Genomic DNA, 10,166 nt, shown 5'->3' on the forward strand with positions numbered 1-10,166 from the left:
TGCGACCTTGTGCCAGCCCAGGTGCGTGATGTGGCTCCCCTGTTTTTCTTTTTTTCTTTTTTAAGAAAGTTTGGGATTTGAAAAAAAGTTTAGAATTTTTAAAAATGTTCACTAATTCAAAAAAGGTCCATGAATTTAAAAAGCTCATAATTTCTAAAAAAGAACAGTTTTAAAAATTTGATGGACATTTTCTATTTTATCAACAAAATTTGGAGTTTGGATGAACATTGTTTGAATTTTGGTTTAACATTTTTTATATTTTGATTTACAAATTTTAAATTTTGGGTGAACATTTTATGAATTTCTATGAACATTTTTCTGAAAACTGTTGAATAAATTTCATATTAAATGAACCTTTTCTAAAACGGATGAACTAATTTTATTTCTAGAACATTTTTGAATATGATGAACGTTTTAAAAATTCATGAATTTTTAAAAATTTGATGGTCATTTATTTATTTTAATGACCAAATTTTGAATTCACTGAACAAAAATTGAATTCCAAAAAATGTTCACCGATTTGAAAAATGTTCGAATTGGAAAATATATTTATCGATTAGAAAAATAAAAGTGTTCTCAGATTTCAAAAAATGTTTCTGAATTTGGAAATAAAAATGAAAAAAGAGAAAAAATAAAAATGAAAAAAATGAAAAATAAAAGAGAAAGAGAAAGATAAAACAAGAAAAAGAACGATAAGCAAGAAAAAGATAAAACCGGAAATGGCTAGCTGGGACGCGTATGCTGCGTGAAGCAACGGGATGCGCGCGCGGTCGCTGGCATAGCGACCCGTGCGATCTGCCCTTTAGACCTATATATCTTTCGGCGAATAGAGAAATATGGAATTTCTTATCTGACGCATGCTGTGTCAAGCTGTCGACGTTTCACACGGGCTTCACAATCGAGAAGCATAATATGCGCCGGCTCGTTAATGGTTACTGCGATCACGGTTTCGGGAACCTTCTAGAGGTTCCAGCCAGGTTTTTCTGCTTTTGAGAACCATCTAGGTAGTTTCTGAACCATTTTTTTACTTGTTCCATTTTTTTTCATGTTCGTATTCCCCTTTTCCTTTTTTTCTTATTTTCTCTCCTTTCTGCCTTTTTTCGTATATTTGTTATTTTTCTATTTTGTTTTTTCCTTTCATTTCCATTTTTTGTTTTATTTATCTTTCTTCATTTTTTTTGAAAATTGTTGTGTTTTAAAGTTTTGTTCATAAATCTGAAAAATGTCCATAGTTTTGAAAAAATGTTCAGAATTTCAAATTTGTTCCCATTATAAAAAAAGTTCATGTTTCAAAATTTGTTCCCAAATGTTTGGTTTTTTAGGAGGTCAAAAATGTTCACATTTCAAAAAAGAAATCCCACTTTTCAAAAAACTATCGTACTTTCAAATTTTGCGCGGTATGTATTTTATTCGGAATTTCAAAAAATGTTTCTGTTTTAAAAATATTCATAAATTATAGAAAATGTTAATGTTTCCATTTTATAGAAGTCTAAAGAAATGTTCATTTTCAAAAAATTGTACACAAATTGCAATAAATGTTCATGTTCTCAAATTTTGTTTCTTTTCCAAAAATTGTTCGGAAGATTGCTAAAAATTATTCAGAACTTCAAAAAAAGATTCCCGCTTTCGGAAATTGTTTATAATATTTTAGAAATTTCATGTTTCCAGTTTTTAGGAGTTTCATAAAATATTCCAGTTTGAAAAATTATTCAGAAATTTCAAAAAATGCTCGTGTTTTTTAATTTTCTTCGAGTGTTTTAAAAAATGTTTGCTCTTCCAAATTTTGTTTTGGGATTACAAAGAAATGTTCCCGTTTGAAAAAAGTGTTCACAATTTTCAGAAAATGTTTTCGGCATTTAATGATTTGCGCTGCCTTAAAGTAATTGCGTTCAAAATTTCAGATTTTTTTTTTGAATCCGCGTTGGGGTTTGGTTCTTAGGAGTTTGTGTTGTCTTAAAATCACTGAAGCTCGATAGCTCAGCTGCCTGTGTCGCCCACTCTCTGATGACTAGATCCTGTGTTGGATTCCCACCTTCGAAAGACTTTTCGATGTATTTTTTACAACCCCATGGCGCCTAAATGGGCCGGCCCAGCCGGGGCTCGGTATGTGCGCCGCAACCGCAATTTGCCGCAGAGCGCGTCACATAGGTACGTCCAGGGAAATTCCTTCTCTTTCTTATGCTACCGCCAACCATTCTGGGCCTGGCCCAGCTGAAACGTCGACCGAAAAGGTTCGATAGCGATCCCACCTGGGTTTCGCCTATGGCTTTATATAGATCGAGACGACTCACCGCCGCCGGCATCTTACTACAACTAGTAGAACGCCCGTGTGTTGCTACGGGCTACAATGCATATACTTTAGGAAGTATCTCTAGTCCAAACTCATAATCCAATTATGCCCCTTAATCACATATTATGTGTCTTAGGACCTATTATAGGTTTGCTCATGTGGGCGCTCGCTGGTGGCTGACATCTTATCATGAGATCATATATAGCATTCTTATCGTGCTCTCTCCCTTCCTCTATCTTTCCTGTACAAGTGTCGTGCTCTCACCCTTTATCAATGAAAACGCACCTCTCATGTGTACTTACACTCTGCCGATTCCATCTAACAATGCTCTTGTCCCGTTCTCATGGAATGAACGATTCCTCTCTGTCAATGGTATATAGTCCATCAGAAACTTCAAGAAAACAACATGCTCCATACAACTCAAGATGTTAGCCTTTTTACTTCTGTGGCGACCAGCCAACATTACTTTTTGCCTTCCAATGTGCATGCATACAATGGAACAACTGAAAAATATGAAAGAAATAGATTGTAACACACAGATATATGCAACCTAAAATATGTGGTGTATTTCGGATTTGGATGACCATTTACCCATAATAAATAACCGAGTGATTGATTGCAAAAGAGCTATGGAGGAAACTTCACAAGCACCATACTCATTAATTCCACTCACAAGCCTTTTCTCGTAGAATTTCACAACTTTATAAGACATCTTTAAAAACTAGCCATCAGTAAATAGATCTCTCAATCCAGAAATGGTATGCACATATTAAACATTTCACTCCATTCGGGTCCATATTTTGTTTGAAACAAGTCAAAAGGCTTGTCATTTTCATTGAATAAGACGGAAGATTTTAAGAATCACTCTTGTGGCATTACATTACACAAATATTTCGCCCGGCAAGGCAACCCGATGATGCCTCCGCTTTGATGTGTGTCACAAGCACAATGACCGGAGTCGCATTGTTGAAGAACACCCGAGCATTTCGCTCATTCCAGATTTCCCAAGAGATAAGAATAAGGGAAACAAGCGGCCTTCGAGATTGCGACCTCCCGGAAGTGTTGCTGCGCCACCACTCCTTGACGAAAACCATGCCTCCCCAATCCGTAGGATGAACATCATATAAACCAAGCCATGTTTTGATCATTGCCCAAACTCTAGCTGCATATTATGTATAAAAGGATCAAGTAGACATGGAGGTATACTCATATATCGTTGAATCATGTAAAACATTTAAAAGGTAATTAATCAGCCACATTTTAACAGCACTCTATTTCTTAAATAAGTGATATTTTACTTGCCAGTTTGCAAGGTACAAATTGAACCATAAACTATAGTAAAAACATAATCATAGAGTCATAAATAAATTTATAGAATCCCTCTATCAATATTCCTGTAAAATTCATTGTGTTTAATGCTATGAAGAATGGCAACTTGACTTCCCACGAGGACAAGTATATATAATTATATACACATGCAGGTCGGCGCTTTCAAATTTAGTAAAACATGAGCCAAAATAACTTACAGAGTGGTGTGTTGTTGTCGCTTGTTGGTGTTCTATGTGGCCTGACCACACTGGCGCTCAATTCCTGCAGAAGTGCTGAAGACCGGGAGGAGGCAATTCTGCCAAGCATGACCTACTGCCCAAGCAGATGTTATTTATTTATGGAGAAGGGGGTATTACATACAATTTGTTTGCGAGACAGTTCAGTTTAGTGGGCAAAAATATACCCTAGGCAAGATGTTGCAATGGCAAATGCCTCACATAATAAATTATGTTCTATAATGAGAAGACAGTCCAATCCTTGATGAGAAGACATTTTTTCAATGATTCCCTTGTACCATCAACAAATCAATTTGAAGAACAAAAAAAGGTATATTATTGTGAGCGTGCATATTGAAAGAAAAACGTGTACCAACTGGTAAAAACAATTACCCATTTAAATGGACTAAGAAAGAAGCATCCAGGACTCTGGAGATTGGAGTCAACATACTGAAGAGGAAATGCAGGAAATGGTATACCCCGCTGGCCTCACAGAATAATAAGTCCCTCGGTTCACTGACTGATCAACCTTGAGGTAAATATCGTATTACCATCTGCACTGTTTGAGCTTCTTGCAAAATTTGAGCAAAAAATAACATCCGAGGAGCTCTCACCATAAAAAACAAAATCACTGCTCAAACAGTGCACAAAACTTTGAAAATTGATTTTGTTTTTTTGGCGAGAACTCCTCAGATGTTATTTTTGGCTGAAATTTTGCAAGAAGCTCGAATATTTGATAAAGTCTGATGTCTCAAATTTTTAGAGTTTTTCAACTTTGTTTGATTGTGTTTTCCCAATTGTTTGCAAACTCGGGTGTAGTACACCTGAGAGTAGAAATCCACTCTCATAACCTATTCATAACATCTTAGAATTAAGAGAAATGACGTAGATAGGACCACATGCGTGTAGTGATAGAGCAAACAATTTAAAAGTGAAAGTAAGATAAACAGCTTACTGATCCGCACTGAAGAAAACTGAAACTAAATTTGAGTTGCCTTGTAGTCGTAGCATGATGTACAATAAACGGGAAACATCCATTCTTCAATTGAGTATACAAAGGCCACATTGGCGTGCAGTTTAGTGACCAAGCAGAAAGAAAGGAAGCCCTGCACTTTGAGAAAGAATGTTAGCTTCCTTGGATGACAAGAACATTTCCCCGTTCAGATGCTACAAAATGATTTAATAACTACACCTCTTGCTAAAAAAATGCATATCTTACTTACACACATCCAGATTAATCTTAGTTCACCGACGCTAATCAGTAGAGCTAAGAAAACATGATTTAGTAGGGCACCCGGGACCCGGCACTTGCTCCGCTGGGTGCCTGGGCCTACAAGCACCCCAAGTACTCATCAAACAACACACTGAACAGCGAGCAGCAGGCCATTTGTGCGATCCCAGCACAATCTCAATTGCTGTAGAATCAGAGACGACACATTGCATACAGATCAAATAGTTCCATGGGAAGGTTATTTAGAACGAGTGTTTTTTTAGCGGAAATCACGAGTCCTTCCGAGTTGGATGCATGCACAATATAATACTCGTATTTTCTAATGTATTATACCATATTTTTAGAAGCTAACCGAAAACAGTTTGGACATAAGATAAACACCATGCAACTGCACATCTTAGTTTTCTCGTCAGGTAAGAAGAGCAGTTTGGACATAAGATTAACCGGTAGCACCCGCGCGGACGGACGTATCCTCCTCCTCCCTCTCTCTTCCCCTCTTGGACGACTCCCGTGAGTTGCCTGCTCTTCTTACGCCGATGTGGCCAGCGTCCTGCACAAACGGACCATTTTTTAATATTTTGTAAAACAAATGGACCAAGAATACAACATATATGACATAAATTTTGAACATTCAGAATCTTTGTTTCAAAAGAGGATGGAATCGACAATAAATAAGCAAGTTTTGCAATAGGCTTACAATGACAAGCTTAAGAATGGTGTATTCAACACTCAATAGATCAGTACTAACTGCTAATAATTCAGTACTAATTGTTGACGAATTTGGCACTAAATAACTCGGTCTGAGATAGGATCTCAAACAGAGGAGATCGAATAGGTGCAGGTGCAGGCAACCATACATAGGAAAAAACATTTCATTCAACAACCACAAACTCACTTTCTTATGATTATGACTTTTAACCATCAATTAATTATTTTTCAGAGATTTATGGTCAAAGTATGAAATTAAACAATCAAATTACACCTTTAATAGTAGAGATTTTGGAATGTCAAGAGTATGGTTTACCCAAGAAAATCAAATTAAATATCTCGCTTCGCAGTACATGCGTTGCATATTTCATAAGCACCAAAAAATTGTGGTCGATCAAACGAACAACTCAACCAGAACCACATTCGCCAGGAACCGAGATGAGATGAAATCAGGAGATTTGATTTCATCTTCATTTCCTATCCCTATGTGCTTGCAACCACTGCCAGCAGGAACCCACTGATTCCTACTCCGCCTTCTAATTTAGGCAGGTCTCCCTTGTCCACAAATATAAAACTTCAATTATCCGCATATGCCTTGAACCTTTTGTATTCCTTAGTTCAATGTCCAGGTCAGTAAAATACATGTTGTAGTTCCTCTAAATAAAGTTTTGAATGCGAGTGACTGTAGTTACAGCAATATTGACAAGTAATAGAGGAAATTACAGTATGTTGTCCTTGAGATCAATACTGGCCATATAAATAAACCTATGGACTGTAAAAATTAAACAGTGGTACATACCGACAATAACTCTTTAGTCCATGCAAGAGCCTGAGTGCAACTTCATGTTAGTAGCTGTCAAGAGTTGCATGTACATTTCTGGTTGAACATTCAGACAAAGGGGACATGCTATAGATGACACATGCCACTCGTTTGTATATTTCTGGAAAACATAAACAAAAGATTTCGTCACACCTTTTCATAAACAAAAAAGCAAATCACAAACTGGGAGATTGAATAATGTATAATTTCCAAAATATTTTTAGCATCTGCACTCGGAATTGCATTTTATTAAGTGCACATACTGATAGTTGTGCTTCTAAAGTTGTTTAAGCAAGAATCATATAGGAGAAGATATGTTGCTAGTAATTTTGCTTAAAGAGCGGTACTCAAGCCGAGATTGGACTTCCAACTAACATGGAGCATTATTGCATAGCCTCATACCTTCTTTGCTTCTGAAAGTGCAATTATCCCTAGGTGGTTTTGGTAATTCATAACAACATATAGCTCATTGAGCTAATGCTATTCCAAGACTATTATTTCAGAAAAGCTCAATGAATGGCATGGCATGGATGATGAAAGTGAATCCCTCAAAATATCAAGGACATAGGATTGGCTCAAGCTCAAAAGCTCAAGACTCTTCATTTTACATTTTAGTGATCCAAGATCACATTGAGTCTATAGGAAAAGCCAATACTATCAAGGAGGGACGAGGTGTTGCTTAATGAGCCTCTTGCTTCAAGTGCTTAGTGATATGCTCCAAATACCCTCAACTACTTTCTCACATCCTCATATGACCTAAACCAAAAGTCAAAATCAGTCACACCGATTCTTTCTATCCGGCGCCACCGAGTTCAAATGTCATAGCCACTTCCACAAACCCTAGGCAAATCGGTCTTACCGATAGGGATCTCGGTCTCACCGAGATGGGATTGTAATCTCTCTGTTTCCCTTTGTAACGTTCCGGTCTAACCAAAGTGAGCGATCGGTCCCATCGAGATTGCAATGTAAACTCTCTGTTTCCGTTTTGTAACATTTCGGTCTCACCGAAAAGAGAAAATCGGTCCCATCGAGTTTACCTGACCAACTCTCTGGTTAGCTAATTACCAAAAATCGGTCTCACCGAGTTTGTGTAATCGGTCTCACCGAGATTATGTTATGCCCAAACCCTAACCATATCGGTCCTACCGAGTTGCATGTCGGTCCCACCGAAAATCCTAACGATCACTAGGTTTACTGAATCGGTCCGACCAAGTTTGTTGATTTGGTCCCACCGAGTTTGGTAAATTGTGTGTAACGGTCAGATTTTGTGTGGAGGCTATATATACCCCTCCACCACCTCTTCATTCATGGAGAGAGCCATCAGAACAAACCTACATTTCCAACTTACCATTTCTGAGATAGAACCACCTACTCATGTGTTGAGGCCAAGATATTCCATTCCTACCATATGAATCTTGATCTCTAGCCTTCCCCAAGTTGCTTTCCACTCAAATCTTCTTTCCACCAGATCCGAATCCTATGAGAGAGAGTTGAGTGTTGGGGAGACTATCATTTGAAGCACAAGAGCAAGGAGTTCATCATCAACGCACCATTTGTTACTTCTTGGAGAGTGGTGTCTCATAGATTGGCTAGGTGTCACTTGGGAGCCTCCGACAAGATTGTGGAGTTGAACCAAGGAGTTTGTAAGGGCAAGGAGATCGCCTACTTCGTGAAGATCTACCGCTAGTGAGGCAAGTCCTTCGTGGGCGACGACCATGGTGGGATAGACAAGGTTGCTTCTTCATGGACCCTTCGTGGGTGGAGCCCTCCGTGGACTCGCGCAACCGTTACCCTTCATGGGTTGAAGTCTCCATCAACGTGGATGTACGATAGCACCACCTATCGGAACCACGACAAAAACATCCGTGCCTCCAATTGCGTTTGAATCCTCCAAACCCTTTCCTTTACTTTCTTGCAAGTTGCATGCTTTAATTTCCGTTGCCTATATACTCTTTGCATGCTTGCTTGATTTGTGTGATGATTGCTTGACTTGTCCAAAGATTGCTAAAATCTGCCAAACTCTAAAATTGGGAAAATGTTAAGTTTTTATTTGGTCAAGTAGTCTAATCACCCCCCTCTAGACATACTTTAAGGTCCTATAAGTGGTATCAGAGCTTTGGTCTCCATTTGCTTTGATTTCCATAGCTTTTGGTGGTCATAGCCTTGGTTTCACAACCTAGGAGAGTATGGCGTCTAGCGAGGGAAATTATCACCGTAGAGGTCCTTACTTTGATGGTACTAATTTTGCTAGTTGGAAACATAAGATGAAAATGCATATTCTCGGACATAACCCCGCCGTTTGTGCTATTATTTGTATTGGCTTGCAAGGTGAATTCTTTGATGGGTGAGAGCTGAACCGTGAAGCTAATGCGGATGAATTGAAGATGCTGCAATACAACGCTCAAGCTTGTGATATCCTCTTCAACGGATTGTGCCCCGAAGAATTCAAAAAAATCAGCCGTCTTGAGAATGCAAAGGAAATTTGGGATACTTTGATTGATATGAATGAAGGTACTAACTCCGTCAAGGAATCCAAGCTGGATGTGCTCCAAAGTCAGCTGAAAGAACATGCGGTGCCCCCATGTTTGGTTTTGGTAATTGATGACAATCTCTATGGACTAATGGTTGTCTTGAGTTATATTTGAAGGATCTGTCCATAGGCTTTTCTTGAATTCCATGTGTTGGTTTCAAGGAGTTTATGAGTTGACCAAGGTGCTATTAAGGAATTATCTAAAGATTGGTCATGTGAGTGTTGAGCTTATTGCAAGCATGTCTTGAAGAAGAAGATTGTGTGATCATTCATGTTTACCTTCAAGACATCATCCAAATGAAGAGAGTTGGAAAGATTCAAGGTTGATCAAGACTAATTCAAAGAATGAATCAAGTTGATCAACACACAAAGCATATAAGATGTATCGAGAGGGATCAAGCGATCCCATGGTATGGTAAGCATGGTCAATTACGCTTTGTGTACTAACCCATGGTCTTCGTGAGAGTTCTTTGTGGGGTTAGGTTACGGTGTGCAAGTTCAAGTAGGATCATCACGAAGAGATCATATGCTTGAAGCTTGCCGTCCATTGTGGCGAAAATGGACTTGTGAAGATGTGCAGAAGAGTGGCTCACCCATAGTGGAGTATGGGGAAGCAATCTCTAGTCTTCATCGAGCCAAAGCAATCAAGAAAGGTGGTCCATCTTGAGGAGGAGAAGATCATCACCATCTAGCTCAAGTGGATCATGTGCAAGGCAAAGGTTTGCCCTTGATAGGTTTTCTATTTTACCGGTCTCACGGTAGTTGTGGGAGACCGGGTTATAGGATTGATTGCCGTACTATCAAGGGGGGCTCTCGATGAGTTGCTTGATCGTATCGTTCGTAGAGAGCTCAAACCATTGCATCCTTGCATAATCTTTTTGGTTCTTGTTTGGTTCTTCTCCTTGTGAGATTTGGAGCTTATGGTCATTTTTATGACAAGCTCGAGTTCATCGAAAACGGAGTTCTCATGCATCTTCTATGATGTTTTCGATGTTGGAGGGTATGCCAGTTCTTCTTGGTTGGAGGTCTCACTCCTTTGTTTG

Source organism: Triticum dicoccoides, chromosome 7B (assembly GCF_002162155.2).
Source record: "Triticum dicoccoides isolate Atlit2015 ecotype Zavitan chromosome 7B, WEW_v2.0, whole genome shotgun sequence".
In the NCBI taxonomy this organism is placed as follows: Eukaryota; Viridiplantae; Streptophyta; class Magnoliopsida; order Poales; family Poaceae; genus Triticum; species Triticum dicoccoides.